At 37.7% G+C, this 20,243-nt stretch overlaps 1 pseudogene across 1 annotated transcript; it reads left to right on the top strand.

Annotated features, from left to right (window-relative positions):
* The first annotated feature begins 9,854 nt into the window (after positions 1-9,854).
* LOC143592533 (protein ACTIVITY OF BC1 COMPLEX KINASE 1, chloroplastic-like) lies at positions 9,855-13,274 on the top strand (annotated as a pseudogene). Its single transcript, XR_013145942.1, has 12 exons — positions 9,855-9,929; positions 10,667-10,813; positions 10,916-11,080; positions 11,179-11,311; positions 11,400-11,579; positions 11,677-11,872; positions 11,971-12,098; positions 12,221-12,292; positions 12,394-12,506; positions 12,576-12,747; positions 12,878-12,947; positions 13,098-13,274. The product of XR_013145942.1 is annotated as a protein ACTIVITY OF BC1 COMPLEX KINASE 1, chloroplastic-like (transcript).
* The last annotated feature ends 6,969 nt before the right edge of the window (positions 13,275-20,243 follow it).

Here is a 20,243-nt window from a genome sequence, read left to right as displayed (position 1 = left end):
TTCTAAAATCAATCGAATGTGTTGCTCGTGCTCTTCTTCGGTTCGGGAATAAATTAATATGTCATCTATAAACACTATCACGAACTTGTCAAGGTAAGGTTTGCACACTCGATTCATTAAGTCCATGAACACGGCAGGTGCGTTCGTTAGCCCAAAAGGCATGACTAGAAATTCATAATGACCATACCTCGTTCGGAACGCAGTCTTTGGTACATCGTCCTCGTGTATCTTCAGCTGATGGTACCCGGATCATAGATCTATCTTGGAATAGAAACTAGATCCCTGTAATTGGTCAAACAAATCATCAATCCTCGGTAAAGGGTACCGATTTTTGATGGTCAGTTTGTTAAGTTCCCTGTAATCAATACACATACGGAATGAACCGTCTTTCTTCTTGACAAATAGTACCGGGGCTCCCCAAGGTGAGTAGCTCGGGCGTATGAAACCCTTGTCTAGTAGCTCCTGTAATTGATTCGATAGTTCTCGCATTTCCGAGGGAGCTAATCGATAAGGTGCTCGCGCTACTGGTGCAGCTCCTGGTACTAGATCGATTCGAAACTCCACTTGTCTTTGAGGTGGTAACCCTGGTAGATCTTCTGGAAAGACATCGGGGAAATCTCTTACTATAGGTATACTTTCTATCTTCCTTTCTTCATCCTTCTTCTCCACCACGTGGGCTAAGAAAGCTTGACACTTCTTTCGCAAGCACTTTCGTGCTTTCATACACGAAATTAACTTCATCACAGTGCCAGGTCTTTCTCCTTGAATAGTCAGCGTTTCACCACTTGCCAAGGGTATGCGGATTTGCTTGTCATAACAATTAACTTCAGCATGGTTCTTTGCTAACCAATCCATGCCTAAAACGACATCAAAACTTCCTAAATCTATCGGCAACAGATCTACGTTAAATTCATGTTCTCCCATCACTAGTACGCAACTTTCCACTATATCGTCTGATCGTAACTGTTTGCCATTAGCTAATTCTATAGTATAGGGCGTTGCTAATTTACTAGGTGCTAAACCAAGTAGGTCTTTAAATTCAGTGGATATAAAACTTAAATCCGCACCAATATCAAATAGCACAGACGCATAGTGGTTGTTAAGTAGGAACGTACCAGTGACGACATTTGGGTCTTCCTTAGCTTCACCCGCCCCGATAACAAAAGCCCTAGCTTGAGCTGTATTCTTCATCTGCGGACAGTTCTTGATAAAATGACCCGTATTTCCGCACCCATAACAAGCTCGTGGTGTCGTTTTCCCCGGTTCTTGCTTCACAACTACTGCACCATTCTTAATTCTACACTTAGCTTCCACATGCCCTCTCTTGTGACAATGCTTACACACAATACTTGAGCAGTCACCAACATGATAATACTTGCATTTGTCACACCACGGGTTTGACCAGCTATACGTCTTCCGTGGTTGATCCGTGGTCTGGGCGGCATACACTTTCACAGTTTCTTGTTTCTTGACAGGGGGTTCTTTGGAACTTGACCCTTGATTACGAGAGGCCCAGCTCCTCTTGTGATTGTTATGGCGGCTGTTGCCGCGTTGGGAGAATGGTTGGCTTGCTTCCTTCTGAGTTGGCTTTCCTAGGGTGCCAGCTCGTACTGCATCTTCTGTCAGACTCAGACCTAGTTCAACAGCCTCGGCCATGGTCGCAGGCCTAGTGGCCGTGATTGGTCCCCTGATAACTGTTGCTAATCCCCAGATGTACCTTTCAACTCTCTTTTCTTCAGTGGTGGCCATATGAGGAACTATTCGGCATAGCTCGTGAAATCGCGTGTTATATGCTGTGATGTCGGCTCCCTTCATGGTGAGCGTCCAGAACTCATTTTCCAACTTCTGCATCTCAGTCCTTGGGCAATATTTCTTTTCCAACATCTCCTTTAACTCTTTCCAGGTCTTACCATAGGCCACGTCTCGGCCTAGGGTTTGTACTTGTAAATTCCACCACGATAGGGCTTCATCTTGAAACATACATGTCACGTACAACACTTTCTGTTTTTCTGTGCATCCACTGATTGCTATCACAGATTCTGTCTTCTCGATCCAACGGATAACTCCTATGGCTCCTTCCGTTCCCTTAAAGGACCACGGTTTGCATGTCATGAAAGTTTTGTAGGAACATCCTCGTTCCTCACCGCCAGTCTCTGGAGCTACATTTTCAGTGTTTGCGGAATTCCTTCGTTCTTGACTTGAGTCGCCCCTACTGGCTTCGTAGGCGGCTATCGCTTGCGCTATGACTTCTTGTAATTGCGCAGGTGTATTAGGTAAACTGTCGTTCCTTCTCCTTGGCATTTTCCTTCAAGTTGAGAATAAGAAGGATCGGTTAGTATTGGCATCATGCTTGTATGTAAGTAGTTGTAGGGTTCGATACTTATAACATTCACACCCATATATTTGCTTATAGTCATACTTATTAATCATATACTCGCATACATAGATTTTATTATTACATCTCATTATACCACATCGTATACTCATACTCATATATCATAAACATAACTTCATTACATCAAAAGATTTGATTACATAAGTTTATGTTTTAGTCTACTACAAACTCCTACAACATACAAGCGTTTTGCCAAAAGATCGGGTCGTAGTCCGTAATATATTACTTCCCATACATATGATTACTACCCGCTAATACTAGTCTATAGTCGTTTCATGGCATCGGTGGTGGCGGTGGTGGAAACACGTCTCCCAAAAAGGCTTGAATTGTCTTAACCTCCTTTTCCAATTTCATCACCCTTCGTTCGGCGGCAGCGGCCCGCCTCGCTCCCACATCAGCTAAGTGCAATGCATCTCTTACCATATGCTCCAACTTTAGCACTCTCATCCTTGCGTCCGAGATCAAGTCATAGTGGTTATCAAGGCGGAGACTGGTCTCACAGGCCTTGCCTTTCACGCTCTCCATAAACACCTCGACCCTCTGCTCCCAATCCATGAGCCATTCCTCAAGGGCCTTTCTCTCAGCCTCGGCTGCTGCTGCGGTCGGTGGTACGGGGATCTCTGTATCATCGGAGGTAGCGCGCCCTTGGGGGCGTGAGGACTCGCCTACCTCATGTATAGTCCGGGGCACCTCATCGTCGGAGTCCGTGGCATACCTTTTCAGCCCGGCGGCTCGTATCTCCTCGGAGGGCACTGCAGCCAGCTCCTCCATCTCCTCAAGGTCGTCGTCGTCATAAGTTACCTTGTTGTCCTCATCGAGCCTGATTACCTCGGTAGGCTCGTCATCGGAGATCTCTATAGGATCATCAGAATTGGAACAACGTCGCTCATATGGACGCTGCTGCTATCAGTGTTAGAGTCAGAGCCGGAGTTGGAGTCAGTGATGGCTAGGCCATGATATGGATCATTGTTCGGGAAGGCCATCGCTGAAAGGATTAAGGTTTAATTAGTGATAATATCGCTTTTTTATTTTTTTTTTCTATCCCTTATTTTGGTCATTCCTATACTAGACCATTAGTTGCGATAAAGGTGTCGTGAAGACACGTGCACTCTCGTGTAATGCAAGTTTTGAAAACATGTCATGCATGAAAAACGTTTTCATGAGGGAATCTAAGGGGTTATAGCCTAGACTCAGGGTTGAATCCTAGTTCGCTATAACCTGGCTCTGATACCAGTCTGTCACACCCGGTCCATAGGCGGAAACAACCGGTGTGCGACTCATGAAAGGTTTTTCGAGAGCGCGGTTAAGCAAACAACTATATGATAAAATACATGAGGATTTCATTCATAATATAAGTTTTACAAAATATCCATAAAAAAAAAGATTTACATATAACATATTGAGATTTCACAGTTATGTCCCGCCGAAGGGAGAAATAGCCGTGAAAACTCCAAAATATAAAATCCTCATTCATGAAATTTCCATAGTTAAACATAAAACCGTAGTGAGACACCGTGACCTCTCCACGTAGCTAAATACCTGAAAGACACGTAAAATAATTTAATCAGTACAAACTGAGTGAGTTCACAAGTTTTGTGACTCGATAAAATGCTTTATAATATAATTCTCATAACGTCATGAATGCAGTATCCATGACTTGCAGTGTAACGTGAATACATGAGTTCGTAACCATTCCTTGACTATATATATACACCATAAAGCCCCACATAACATCCCACGAGTCCACGAGGGAATAAATAAATCGGAAAACTAAGCACCCGTCTTATAAAGTGGCGCGACCACTTACGAGTGGGTTGGTCAGACCAGTAGTACTACCCGTAGAGTTCCTCGGCTATAGTTGCCTATAGTTTATGGTTACAATATATACCGGGGACTTTATGTACCATGAGCGCGCCAAATATCTCATGTACACGCACATTGTAAATCAAGATATACACCATGATAAAACATATTTAAACACGTGTCCCTCGCCCCGAAAACAGTTTAAAACATAGTGAAAATAGTGAAAATAGGGGCTGTGAGACTCACCTTAAATGAGGAATAATGTTCCGTTATACTCGGCGAGTTTCCTGTATTATATCGTATACGTATGCACTTCAGTACATAATATATAACTATTAATACTTAGCCCGATACATAATTATGAGGTGACGGTATATATGTATACTTTTTATACATTAGCGATACGGACGTTAGACAACGTCTTATACTTGTTATGTATATCCGTTATATCCTCTTTATATATATATCCTCCGAGCATTAGGGAATGCTCGATACAAATTATTCGTCGGTAATCATGACGTTCGTGACATGCTTTAGCCTAATAGGTTTTGGAGCTCTCATCGTTAGTCCCCAGGTAGGTAACGGGCCCATCTATGATATATTCAGTTACCAGCCTAGACAGGACGTCCCGACTACCGGCACCTCCACCCTTCCAGTTACTCGCAATGTCCATCACAAAAACCCGTATTTTATATTTATACTTGTGGCACATATATAGGAATATATGTGTATTAATTGTATATATCATTTCTTCATGTATATGATAAGTATTATTAGTATTTTCGTCTTCGTAACATATAGTTATCTTTTACTTTTATAACTCTTATACACATCCTTTGTTTTTATAACATTATACATGGGTATTTTCATTTGCGTATATAGGAATATACGTGTACCTTGGATTTTTACCCGTACCATTGTCGTTATATTTATTTCCATGTTTTGGTGCAAGGGTTGCACTTTATGTTTAAGGTTCACTTTCATTTATACTTTCATTTTTTTATTACTAGTGTTCCTATCTTTTATTATTATTATTATTATTATTATTATTATTATTATTATTATTATTATTACTATTATTATTTTTACTTTTATGACAAACTCGATACGGTTTTTAATACGTTAGTTATACCCTTTTTAAAGTTTAACATAACCAAAATTCCATCTTTACATTTATATCATCTTGTTTATTTATAAGTGGGTTTTACTACTCAAGATCATTTTTACCTTAACTAGGTGTTCTATTAACCTTAACCTTCCTTAAACACCCTTTAAATCCTTTATATCTTTTACTTAACATGATTTATCCTTAATTATATGTCATTTCAACACACTTCAAGTTTATGTTTATGTCTAATCACCTCATTATGTATACGTATCTTAGGCTTAGTCCATATTTTTCTACTAAACATTTTATGGCATTAGTACCTTGGGAATGTCGGTTTTTGAGCGATTTAAGACAAGATCCAAGTTCCTTGACGTTAACCACGATGTTAAGAGTCTACATTACGTTCAAATAACATGAAATAGGTGGATTAGGGTCAAGTAAAATGATGAGACCGTGGCTGGACAGAATTTATGATTTTCCAGCCACTATAAACTGTTACAATTCACGTTTTGGCTCACCTAGTACTGAAACGAAGCCGGAAATGGACGTTCAAAAGGTGGTTCGTGATCCTTGCGAGTTTCCTTGGATTCCTAAACAAGAATCACCCAAACATACCAAGTGGTTTGTGAGATATGAACAAAAGAAGAGAGGGGGGTACTGCTGGAAAATGCAGTTTCCAGTAGTGACCTTTGAAGGTTCAAAGCTTCTTACCGAGTCTTCCGGGTAGAGATCCGTTCAAGGCTTTCTACCACGGTTTAAGGATTTCTTCTAGCTTTCCAACGATATATAGGGTTCAAGATGTTCAGAGCAGCATTATAGAGAAAACGGGTTGCAAAGAGGCTGCTGTTTGGTTGCCTGCTGCTGTTCTTCGGCCGAGAGAGGAACAAGGGAGATTTGGATTGTGTTCTTGAATGTTTGTGGTGAATTTCAGCTGAAGATCTGATGGTGTATATTAATAATAGTGTAGGGGACATCATCCCTTAAGTTTAGGGATTGAAATCTTGCTAACTCCTCAAGATCTTGTCAAGTGAAATGGTCAAAGGTATGGTCTTTGTAATATTATAATGTGGGCAGATTTTGTGAAGGCTTTTAGGGACTTTGGTTGATCTTGCAAGTAACCAAGATTATGATGATGTTGGTGATGATGATGATACATGATCATGATACATATGGGTGCATGGATAATGGTTTATAAGATTTAATGTGGTGTTTGTTCCTTGTACATTAAAACTGAATGGGAAGAGGTTGGGGTTCGGCTTTGGGCTGCAAAAGGGAAGGTATTATGGTCATTTAATAAATATATTGGTTGTCCAAATGTAGTGCTAAGTTCAATCTTGGTTCGGGTCTTAAGTGGATAGTCGTTAGGACGAGTTGATCATCGAGTAAACAAGTTATGGAATTTATATTGGACTTGGGTATTATGAGCTTCTCTTAATTTATTTGGTCACCTATAAAGTATTATAGATGGTATGGAACCCGGTATTTATTTCGGTTCCCGGTATGATGTATATTTAAATTTAGCCCGGAGTTATATTCGGTTAAATAGTGCTCCATATTGTAATCCTTCATGGATTGTTTAAATTATTAACTTTATATTATTTTGACTAGTATACCTTTAATTCCTTCATAGTTTCATATCTTGATCGTCTCACTGTATAATGATTCATTGATTTGGCCGGTTCGGCGACTATATTCCATTATTTAAATGTTTATGGCGTTTTGGTCCTAATTAGGGAATTAGGACATTACTGGGCATGGTCTTACCATTACCCCTTATATTGGATCATAGATATATATTTAGCTTGATATATTTGTCACCTCTAAACTATTACTGGGCTATCTTCATCATATAGCCGTTCTCATCGGCACTTTATACAATCCTATAGGCATAACGATTGTTCTCGTCCACATTTCAAGTATACTATGGTTTATACCTCATATAAATTATATAAATGACACGTAATTTTGATCAATTATAAAGATTAAAGAATATGGAAAATTACCGGGTGTCACAGAAAAGTTGGTTTTGGCATTACTATACGCAGCTCGACGGCTTTGTAGATACTTTCAAGGACATCCGATAAATCTCTTGATCGGGTATAAGTTGAAAAATGTGTTGAGCTAGCTTTAACGAATTTTGAGCACTTTGCCAAAGATATTCGTGTGGAAGTCTTAGATCATCCATCCGCTCCACAAAACCAAGTCTTGGTAATCCAAACGGGCATCGAATCATGGATGACACCGATAAAGGCTTACTTATCATCCGGAGTCCTTCCAGTAGAAAAGGCTGAGGCCCGGAAGATCAAGCACAAAGCTTTGAATTACCAGTTGAATGATGGCATGTTGTACCGGAGATCATTCCCCGGTCCGTTGCTACGTTGTGTAGACGCGAAAGACGCAAATTACCTAATCCAAGAAATTCACGAAGGCATTTGCGGATTACACGCAAGGCCGAGGATGACAGTTGCAAAGATCATGAACGCAGGGTACTACTGGCCTAGCATGCATTTGGACGCTGTACAAGAAATCAGAAAGTGTGATTCTTGCCAGCGCCATGCTCCCAACACCCTGCGCCCAAAAAACGAGTTGATCCCGGTAACATCCGCACGACCGTTCCAGAAGTGGGCTATTGACATTATGGGACCTTTCCCATAAGCCCCGGGACGAGTCAAATATTTGATAATGGCCATTGATTACTTCACCAAATGGGTGGAAGCCAAACCGGTTGCATCAATAACGGCATCAAGTGTTAAGAAATTCCTTTGGGAATTCATCATTTGCCGGTTTGGTCTTCCGCATGAATTGGTAGGTGACAATGGGACCCAATTTGCTAATAGCGGACTACAGGAATGGTTGAAGGGACTTCAAGTCATTCAAAACTTCACATCTGTAGCTCATCCGCAGGCAAACGGTTAGGTCGAAAGGACCAACCGAACTATCAAAGAAGGAATCAAGGCAAGGTTAGGAACTAAACGAACGGGCTGGGTTGACGAATTGCCCCATGTACTTTGGGCCTTCCGCACCCAAAAGAATTCCAGTAATTCAGAGACGCCGTTTAGTTTAACCTATGGCACTGAGGCCATGATTCCCGCTGAGATTGGGATTCCATCCGCAAGAGTTCTGTTGATTGATGATAACGACCACGAACTCCGGATGAATCTTGACCTACTTGAGGAAAGGCGAGAACTAGCATTGATCCGCGAACACAATTAAAGCGACAACTTCAGAAATACTACAACTCGCGGGTCCAGAAATGTGAGTTCGATGCGGGAGACTTTGTCTTCCGCAATAATGAGGCTTCCGGCCAGGAGCCTCCGGGCAAGTTGGCCCCAACTTGGGAGGGACCTTACAAAGTTAAACAAGTGTTATCTAAAGGTGCCTACAAGTTAAAAAAATTGGACGGGACTGAGATTCCCCGAACATAGAACGCAGCACAATTGAAGAAGTGCTATATGTAATAGTCTCGATTGTTCTTTTACTTTGGCCGGCGTGCCCAATTAGACTAGCAGAAATCTTGAAGTTTCATTTTTTGTAATATGGCTTATGCCTGATTTATGGAAACTTTTTGTTAGTCTCATAGTTATTTTGTTTGTAATCTTTTATTGACAAAAACGAACGTCCGGAAATGCACTTATATTATAACACATAAGACAAAGTGCACCGGAAGAAAGCAAACTTCTTATTATTGATCAAAAGAGATTACAAAGAGGAAATATTTACAGGGAAGATAAATATACATTTACGGGGCGACATTTTCGCCTCCCGCAATATTCTCCGTTTCATCTTGGTCTTCCTCATCAAGGTCTAGAAGCTCCATTAACTGCTCCATTGCATCCTCCTTATCCGCAAGCTCGGATATATGCTCAGAAAGGGAAAACTTTAATGTATCGAAAGCCTTGGTCTTCTCGATAAAAATGACAGCAGTATCCTGGCCGTTTAGGATATACTCTTCCGGAAGCTTGCCTTCAGAGGCAAATTTATAACCTTCCTCAAAGCCTATCTGTCGGCCAACTTGTTTGGACGCATTCAAAAGAATGGCGACACAATTCCCAAGATCGTCACTATTCCGAACATCGGTGATAACCTGTTAAAACAAATAAATATGAATGAGAACGGACAAGTTCAATCATTTACATCAAAAAAGAGGATGTATACCTTGGGAATTGTTGTCGCCAAAAGCCATTTCTTGTGCGCCTTAGCTCGGACGAGTTCCATCTTATGACCAGCGCACTCCAGGGTTTGGTCTCGATTCTTGGCGCTAAGGTCGGACAAACACTTGGCCTTGGCTGCCGAGTCAGCCTGAAGGGGTTTTATTAGCTCAGACTGTTCGTCCAGCTGCCTGCCTGTGGAGAACAGCCTCGAGAGCTTGGTGACTCTCCTAAGCTTCGGTTAGAGCCTTAAGGGCTTCCTCTTGGCATCAATTAACCCTAAAATTGAGGGCTTTTGAGGACTTCTACTACCTAAAATTGTTGGTAAGCACAACTTTCTTGTCTAATCACTTGTGCATTCGTTTTTCAGCTTCGAATCAAGTACTGATGGATAGCAGCAATGAAAACCGCATCTCTACTCAGGCTAATAGCAAAGGCGGTGGGTCTGTCGTGCTGGAGTAAATTTGGGGATTATGTAAAGAATGGCTTGAAGCTGGGAGATTGTGTAGGATTGTTCATGTGATAATGAGTAATGCCAGTTTCAAAGTACTTGAAAGATGGAACTTCAGTATAGATTAGAGACTGATAGTGATGTTGTTGAAAAAGGGTAAAATAGTTTTGAATCTTTAATCTCGGCACATGTTATCATATTACATTAATGTTTGTTTATATACAGAGTTTTTCGGTAGAAAAGTGATAAATAAATCATTAGGAGATTCAAGTTATCGTAAATTATTCTTAAATACACCTAACTTGCTCTTTGTGTTCATTTAATTACCCTTTTAGGGCTTTGTCAGAGTTTTGATGCTATTTTACAAGTTTGATTTTGAAACTTGTTGTAGATGTTTCTGAATTGTTACAATTATTGGAAAATTACTTATCGCTTTTACTTGGCCTCACCGATCAAGCTTAAATTTGATGCGATAATCATTTATTTTTCATGTTTAACGTTTAAGCTTATTGATTTTTTTTTTGAATTAGGATTTTCGAAAGATGGTCGATTACAAATGGAAAAGCCTAAGCGATGGACGACATGACATAAGTGTTGCTGATTCATGGTTGAATTACAAATGTTTGTTCATATGATGGCTATGTTCCTCCTTCCCCAATCAAGTTATTATCTGATATTACATATATATAGTCCCTGCAAGAAACTTTTTTACTTATTGATTTATACATTCTTTAATCTGTGAGTGGTTAATGATGATTTAGGTTGCTTTCAGCATTAGAGAAGAGGAATTAGGGTAACCTCTAGAAGCTATTTTCAGCAAAATTTCATCAGAGACTATAGCTGCTGCAAGTTTAGGCCAAGTTTACAGGGCTACTCTACGTGCATCAGGAGAGGATGTTGCTATTAAGGTTAGACATGCTAATGAATCTCACTCTTTGTTTTGTTTATGTTTATAATTGTAGTTGGAATTGCAACTTGCTATAAATGGGGCATAACTGTTGTTTTTGCAGGTTCAAAGGCCTGAAATAGAGCCTATAATATACAGGGATCTTTTCCTTTTTAGAACACTAGCTTCATTTTTAAATGGAATCAGTCTACAAAAGCTCGGTTGCAATGCAGAGCTTATTGTTGATGAATTTGGTGAGAAGCTTCTGGAGGAGCTTGATTACACATTGGTACTATTCAGATTATAGTATTTCATTTCTGGAAGAGGTATAAAAGAGACAATATTAATTACTTAATAACTTGAGTTCTTTTGTTTTGTAATAATCAGGAAGCTCGCAACATTGAAGATTTTCTCGAAAACTTCAAGGGTGATCCAACCATTAAAATTCCCAGGGCCTACAGGCAGCTATCTGGTTCAAGTTATGGAATGGATTGATGGAATCCGGTGCACTGATCCACAGGTAATATGATTAACATATAAGTTTTTCAGAAAGTATAAACCATTAGATCACGCTTGATGCTATTGATTTCTTTATTCATTTATCTCAGGCCATTAAGGAGGCTGGTATAGATGTAAATGGATTTTTGACTCTTGGTGTTAGTGCTGCTTTGAGACAGTTGCTAGAATTTGGATTGATTCATGGTGATCCTAACCCCAGAAATATCTTTGCCATGCGTGATGGGCGTATTGCTTATGTGGACTTTGAGAATGTTGTTCAGCTAAGTCAAGTAATGTTTACACTGCACTATTTTTACTGCTATAAGAATCTAATGTTGCCATGATTGCCGTTTTAAAACAAATATGTTGTTTTCTGTCTGTGTTCAGCAAAACAAACAGATTTTGATTGATGATGTTGTGCATGCCGTAAATGAAGATTATGTTGAAATGGCAAATGATTTCACAAGACTTGTATTCCTTGCAAAAGGAACGGATGTCGCACCCATAATTCCAGCATTGGAAGCAATTTGGCAGAATTCGGCTGGAAAAGGACTAGTTGATTTTATTTTTAGAAGTGTTACAGGTAAACTTTGTATTTTGATTATATATACGTATAACTGGCTAGTCATTTAGTGTATATCATGTAATTAACAATCTTTGATGAAATTCATTTTGATGTAGGAAAATTTAATCAACTTGTTTACCAGTACCCTATTCGGATCCCTGAAAGATTCTCTTTAGTCATTCGTTCGTTACTGACTCAAGATAGCATATGTTTTACACTGAAACCAGATTTTAAATTTCTCGAGGTAAAACTGCTCTTAAATTTCACATAGTGTATCCTTTTGAGGAATGTTATTGAAAGTAATTATTCATTTTCTGTAAAATAGTTTTTATCGCATTACATATTAATAGCAAAACACTTTATCAGGTCGCATATCCATATGTTGCAAAGCGCCTTTTGACATACCCAAACCCTGCTCTTCAAGAACGCCTCATACAGGTCAGTTATTTGCTATTTTACACAGTTTCTTTAAATCTTAAATTCTTGAAAGTCATGTATCTCGTTTTTTCTTACTTTAAGCGATTTCATTTATATGTTAGGTTCTTTTCAAAGATGGTGCTTTTCAATGGAAGCGACTTGAAAACTTAATTGTGCTGGCAAAGGAGAATGTGTCAAAGATGAGAAGTAATCCTGCACTTCAAGGAAATAACATGTGCGTATTTAAATTATACAAACGCGTGTGAATATGCATCAAACAAACAAATTAATTATGAATCTAAAGTATAATATTTGTACTTATGATCACAGAAAGCTCTAGAGAGTTGAAGGTTCAAAAGAAATTGGATCTGACAGCAACCATTAAAGACGGAGCTCGACTTTTTCTGGTTGATGAAGGAATACGTAGACAACTTCTTCTTGCATTAACAGAAGACTCTAAGTGTCATGTTGAAGAGGTATGTAGAATATGACGGTTTATGTGGGAGTGGGAAAATGGGCGGGCTAGGCAGTGGGTCAAAATATCCACTTCGTGTTATCTTGGATTCCTATGTCGCTTCCAACTTACATGGCCTATGTATTTTGTAGCTTGTTGACGTGTATAGGCTTGTTGAAGACCAAATCGATATACCCTCAGTTGCATTGGAAGTAGTCAGAAGCATGATTTATTAACTTATGGCATCTTACATTCTTAGTTTCTTACCTAAGTTAGTTTCATACTTTCATAAAACAAGAAATGTAATTTTTGGAATATTGAATAATCAGAATAATATAGTCTTAGTTAATGAACGTTTTAATCTGCCTGCAGATTTACCTTCAGCTGCCCGAGATTTTATGCTTTCCTGGAGCGCATATGTCTTATCTGATAAATGATTCAGGTTTTTGACACGCCTATTTTCCACCTACAATTTATTTATTTATTTATTCCCCTTACAATTTCCAGATAAGCCATATAAAGATCCCCACATATGTTGTTGATAAATGATAAGAAAAAGGAAATGATACTTACAGCTGTGGTTGTGCATTTTCTCTTATTCAATAATGACATTTGTGCATGTTGGATGGACTTGATAATGCAAATATGAGTGAAAAAAAACCTTCCATGTTGGATGGACTTGATAATGCAAATATGGGTGAAAAAAATAGAGTATTTGTGATGCTTTCATTAGCAGAAAAGACTCTTCCATGTTGGATGGACTTGATAATGCAAATATTTTAAATGGAAGAAGCTAAGGTTACTTTTATAAGTTTAAATGAACACATTCGGCTCTTTTTTTTCATCTTATGTGGACTTGTATACTGAGTTTTCACGTTGAAAAAAACCTGGTCTATATTGGTTTGTCTTGGCATCCATGATTAGTTATTTTGTACTCCTTTTTTTAAATCTAATTCATATTTATTTTACTTTAGGCTGGATAATGAGCTGATAGCATCTGTACAAAGTGGTGCAGCCAAATGGATCGTCGAAACCCTGGGGCTGTACTTTCACTTCACTTAATGTTTCTGAGCTTCTAAAAAATGCAAACCGGACATAATGTTTCTGAGCTTCTAAAAAATGCAAACCGGACATTTTATTTAATTTCACTTAATGTTTCTGAGCTTCTTAATGTTTCTGGATCGTAGAAACCTGCACTGGTTAAATTTTACTTATTTGTCTGTTCTTTATTAAAAATCTCAATTTTCTTAAATAAAATAGCATGTGCATGTTTCATCAAATTGTAATACTGATTTGATGTGTGTTTAATAGGTGAAGCTACCTAAAAAAGTTACAGAACAAGTGAGACTACTAGCAAAAGATGAGAAGCTTTCTTAGACAACATCATATGATGTAATTCCGCTCTATGGTTAAGCAAGAGTGCTTGGTAAACTTAATATAAATATTGACCGAGTTGCAGACCTTGTGTATGTAAAGTCTTTTAATAAATTATGCACAGTGAAGAAAACTTAAAACAGGATTTGTGTAATGAATGCATAAGGTAAGCTTTTTATTCATAGTCAACTGTTAATCCAAAATGATTAATTTATTGACATTTTTCATTTTTTTTCTTATAACAATAGATATGATATAACACAAATTCCAGATGTATATGACTCATACAAGTAAGCAAACATCATATGTTCATGCCTTCATATTTCTTAAAGTTGGATATACCTTATTTTTACAACATTTAAAGAGAGATTGAAACATGGTTATTATTAAGGTTCTGGACTCTGCATTCGCGTGTCCGGTTTGCATTTGTTGAGTTTTGGACAGAAAGTATCCAGTCGAAAACCAAAAAAATAGAAATTAAAAAACAAAAAACTTTAGTTAAAGCATGTCACATGAAATAATAAATAAACCAACATTAAAAATGAATATGGTTGTTTTGCACATATCTTAATATTTATTGTTGTTGCTTTGTAGCACATTAAACTTGAACGGATTGTAAATTATACGTTAGAAACCTTACCGTAACACGCGTTTTTTTAACATAAACGATTATCATGTTATAACTTTTCGGCTCCGCCACATCGCGCGGATACATACTAGTAATTAAATATATATATATATGATAAATTTTGGTGACTCCCCTGCACCCGCGAGACACTCCCGCCAGTTATTTTAATTTCAATTTCAAGTTTTGTTTGTTTCAAAATTTTAAGTTATTCTTTTTCCTTAAACTAAAACTATTTTATTTAATTTTAGTTGTATTCCTTACTGAATTTAATGTTTTTACTTAAATATAAAAAACTGTAGTTTGAAATATTAAATTTGTGTTGGTTATGGTTTGACTTTGATCATACGATTTTTTAAGTTTGGTGTATCTAATGTGTTAACGGAGTTTTCATGGAGTTTTAACGGAGGAAGATGTCTGATTTCGACTTACTAACACTTTAGCGAAGTTTTCTTTGTTAGTCGTTCAAAAAAGGTTATCTAAAGTCTTGTTCATGTACAAAATTCTTGCTGCAACACACGGCTTGTAAAACTCCTTTTAATGAAGATGTTAAAACAAAAATTACTATTAGTTAGTAAACTAATTATACAAATAGTAATTAATATATAACTGGCTGGTATTCAGAACTGAGCGTTGCAACACAAACGTTAGTCTGAACCGAATACGTAGGAAATTTTATATAATTGTCAAGTAGTCACAGTCATTTTATTAAAGGGCTTTTAGTAGGGAACAAGGTAAACTTTCAGAAGAACGCTTTAATTTTTACTGTGGCATTAGTAAAATGCCATTTAAAATCTAAATTAATGACATAGAAAGCTAAATGCCTTTAAGAGTACGTGTAAGAAAAGAATGGCATACGAAGTGTCATTACAACCCTTAATTAGTAACATAAATTCTAAATGTCACTAAAAGTACGTGCTAGGAGACATATGTAAAGTGCCACAAAAACCTAAATTAGTGACAGAAACACTAAATGCTATTAAAAGTGTGTGTTGCTAAATGGCATTTTTTTGTAGTGAATGTGATACCGGTGTTTATCTGAGTGACTCGGGTGGTGCGTTGTGATACTGCTGAAGAAGAAAATTGTCAATTCGTGACAGATTGATCAGAAAATGAGACTGATTGTGTGAAGCAATCAAGAACGAGGTGAGAAGTCGGTTGTGTGAAGCAATCAAGTTCACTGTGAAAACGGGTTTGAGAAGAACTGATCTGTGATAGATCAAAGTGAGAAAGCGGGTGATCCGTGTGAAGGTATTTAAGGTGAGAAGCTAACCGGTGAGAAACGGATCAAAACTTGTGTGAAACAAGTTGTAGAAGATGGCATCAAGGTAGTCGAGTTCGGTAGAACCAAAAGAACACAATCATGGATCAAGGAGAGTTTCGGGAGATCAAGACTGAGATGATGGAAACCAATATGGTGGTGAAAGCCGAGAAGGTCAAGATTGGGGGTCAAATCAGATATGGCAAAAAAGACATGCTCGAAGTTGAAGAGACCAATTTCGAGTCAGAAATTAGGGGGTGATTGTTGGAAGTAATTTCGGACTCCAAGTCACAAGTCAGTGAACTTGAGGGACCAATGTTGATAAGTTGGTCATAGTTGGTTATGTTTCTTAATTACACGATATTTCCTAATTGTATTGTAATTAGAATATGTAATGTCTTGAATAGCAAGTTAGGTTGGTCTATATAAACCAAGTTATGTTAGACATTATAGATTGTGATGTGAGATGCAACCAAGTTAGGGTTCATCTATAGAAACACACGATATGTAACCGAGTTAGGGTTAATCTAGATAGCTAGGGTTAATCAAGAGTCAAACCGAGTTAGGGTTTGAGAGACCGTAATCAGTTTTTTGAGTTATATTTTTTTGATTAATATAAACTTGAGTTATTCATTTAATTCGTGTTTGATTTTCGATCCGGGACTTGAAATAGGACCTTATGACATAATAAAAACATAAACTTTGTAGTAAACAAGTTGTTTAAAAAGAAATGGGATGAAGGAGTGACGTTCGCACCATGTTAATGCAAGAAAATGAAGTTGTTATAGCTCATAACTTATTTTATTAGTAAAACAGGCATAAAGGGGTGTAAGAAAATGATTTAAAAGGGAAAGACGTGAAAACTAGATTAAGAATTCGATTCGATTAGTTTGAAGGAAAAATCGATTCGATTCGTTTAAAGAAAACTCAATTCGTGTCAGAATTCGATTCGTTTCAGAATTCAATTCGATTCGTCTCAGAATTCGATCCGATTCACTTTAGAGTTCGATTCGATTTGTTTAGAGTTAGATTCAATTCGTTTCAGAATCTGATTCTATTCGTTTGAAAACTCGACTCGGTTCGTTCAAAGATGCATTATCCTGATGAAATTTTTAGTAGACTTATTAGTGAAAATAAAAGTTTTTCAAGTTGACCTGGCAGCTTGACTCTAGCCAGGGGCTCTTCCCTTTGGAACTTGCTAGGGGTTGCCGCCCGTAGAACCCCGTTGCCAGGGACGTTGCCCCCGGACCCCGTTAGCTAGAGGGTTTCACAAATAAATTGTTTTACAGTTCGATTCATGTTTTCAAGTTTAATAATAATAGAACAACATAGTAATACCTTCATGGATTGTGAGCAAAGATGTAACAGATTACCATATTAGTATTTCTACAAGTTTGATACTAAATTGTATTTGGGCTTTGTTAATTAGTTGGATAAACAATGATGCTTCAATTATCGGAATAATTTGTTTTAAAAGTTATAAAACTGGTTAGCAATAGTATTGATAAGATCAATTACCTCAAAAAGGACCGACGCAAGATGTTATATGGAGAAAATATGGCCGCCATTATTGTTCTGCTATAAGAATGCATTTTCTGGTCAATGTGCCCATGTTTCTTTCTTTTTGTAGAGCCTACTTAGGAGTTGGGCTATTTGAGGTGGTTCACAGCCCATTGAGTGAAGAGTATGTTGAAAGCCCAAAGAAAGAAAGCCCAATAGTAAAAGATAAGAAGACCAAGTCAAAAGGGGGATAAGGGGTTACTATGCATCTGACTTGGGGAAAGGCCCAAGGCACGCATGCTCTAGGAGACGGGATAAGATTCATCAGATAAAAGGAGACAAGCTGAAGCTCCGACGGGGAAGGAAAGAAACCAAAGGATAAAGACTTGGTCAACGGTCCAAAGGGTAAAAGCAACCCTCTTGGACCCTATATAAAGAAATATAATATATTTGTATAGATTCAGATTACTCATGCTCTTGTAACTCATATTCTCTCAAGAATAATAATATCTAGTTCATTAAGTTCTTATAAGCAATGACTTGATCATTGTTCTTCCTAAAGCCACTCCTTGAACTCTATCACAATCACGTCCAATTCACATAGGGTTCCAACATTGGCGTCATCCGTGGGACCTTTTGATCGAAGGTCTCACCATCGGTTTTAGAAAGAATGACTGATCCAAACTTGAGTGGAATGCCTTCGTCGTTCCCCTCAGGTTCTGTCGAAGATAGCACGATGATCCCTCCAACTGGGTTTAAATACCACACATCAGTCCTTGGTGATCCAAAAAACGCCGAAGGACTGGTGTTGATTGAAGATGAAACAGAAAAAGATGAACGAAAAGTAAACGGGGTCGAAAACAAAGATAACGTCGAGGATAGGTGGAAGATAACCCCGGAGTTCATTCGAGCCCATAAAGACGCGTAAAGGCCTGTCTAGAAGAACAGGAGGAAAAGTAAAAGTTAATGACGGTAAGAACCCAACTCTCGTTCGAAATTCCCAACCAAGTAGGAGAAAGGGAACCAAAAGATTTCCATCCACAACCTCTAAAGAATGGCCGAAGAACTCCATCAAATACACCACTGTCATCGTTGTTTCGCCAACAAAAGGTATGATATAATGCTAAATGTTTATGTTTCCCGTGTATATTTATTTAATATTTTAATAGTTTTTGTTCGTTTTTAGTCGAGATTTGTATACTACTAACATTTTTATGTTTCGTAGGTTTCGGGATTTGATCGTGATTAAAAAGGGCGAAAAACGAGCCGAAACGGAGATCCAGAACGCGTCAGGAAGGGTCAGAACAGAAAACCCCGGTCTGACCGGCCCCCTTGGTGGAGCACGCCGCGCTGCACGACCGGGGAGGCCAAGGCCCGTCGCGCGGCGCCTAGGGAATCCTGTGCAAGATTTAATTCGTTTTTGCTTCGAGTTGGACCTTGTTTTGGGTATTTAAATATCTTAAACTTAAACCTAAACATAACCTGAAGCCCCTAGCCGACTTTGAGAGTTCTTGGAGCATACTTTTGAGTTTCTTGGTGATTTTGAAGCAAGAGGACAGCCGGTGAAGACTTACAAGTTCACGTTTGAAGTTTATGGGGTTTTATCATCTTTGATTCTTCGTTATTTAGATTTTCACCATGTTTTCATTATTATTTTTTTTGTTTGATTTAGACTATATGATGCTAGGTTAAATTCCATAAACTACCTAGGTTGTGATGAACCATTGTTCGGTTTGATTTTGTTTGGATTTCGTTTTGTTATGGATTTTATGTTCTAAGTAACTGTTGAGTTTTGATTTAATTAATGTGTATGATTGCTTGGTTTTGTTTACTTGGATTTATTGTTTCACATTCCCCTTATTGATTGTTTCATAGGATAGGGTTTTGTTAGGTCATTTACTGTGTGTTCTTAACTAGTTTGTGATTGATATCGATTAAAATCATAGAAACAATAAAATCAATTAAACAGATAAAAATGAGCTGCTAGTCTAAAAAGTTGTAAGGTGATAGACTATTGATAGATCTTTGCTTGTCGGGATTGCTAGATTTAGTTCTTCGTAAGGAGTCCGTCTAGATTTGATTGTCAGCTTAGTCTATTAAATTAATTAAGTCTGTTTTGCTATCTTTTGAATTCCGCGCTGTAAGGTAGGTTTTCGTCATAAAAGATACTTAGACATAAGCTATTAAATAACCGTAAGGAAATTTAATTAATAAACTGGTGAGTCTTAAAACTTGTTAGAAATCCATAGGCGTCTTCTTGAAGTACAAGGGTCATGTTCGGGTTTTCTGTCAAGGGTCTATTTTATGATCCCAGTTCCATAACTTGAGTTTTCCATTTAATTAATAACCGTAACTTTGGAGATTCTGGCATAGGTAGTTATTTTCATCATCTGAATTAATCTAAGATTTTAATTGTTTATTAGTTTAATAGATATAGGGTTTAAGGTTTTAATTAATTAATTAATTAATAATGAGTATGTTCTATTATTATTATATTAATTAGGGTTAGGTTTTAATATTTTATTATTAGTTTAATAATTAGTTAATTAAAGTAATCATTAGTTAATTATTGTTTAGAGTTTTAATTAATTATTATAAAATTTCCCCTCAAATATTGTTAATAAATAGCCGTGTCTTGTAATTGAGTCTAATTTGCTAGTTTTGTAATTTAAAGAGTCTCGTGGGTTCGATATCCAGACTTACTTAGCTGTACTAGAGTCGACCGGTTCACTTGCCGGTTAGTAGTTTAAGTTAAGTT

Source organism: Bidens hawaiensis, unplaced genomic scaffold (genome assembly GCF_021521415.1).
Source record: "Bidens hawaiensis isolate Kalapana, Puna unplaced genomic scaffold, B.hawaiensis_p1.1 tig00041026_1, whole genome shotgun sequence".
Lineage (NCBI taxonomy): Eukaryota > Viridiplantae > Streptophyta > Magnoliopsida > Asterales > Asteraceae > Bidens > Bidens hawaiensis.
This window is presented reverse-complemented; position numbering and strand designations above follow the sequence as displayed.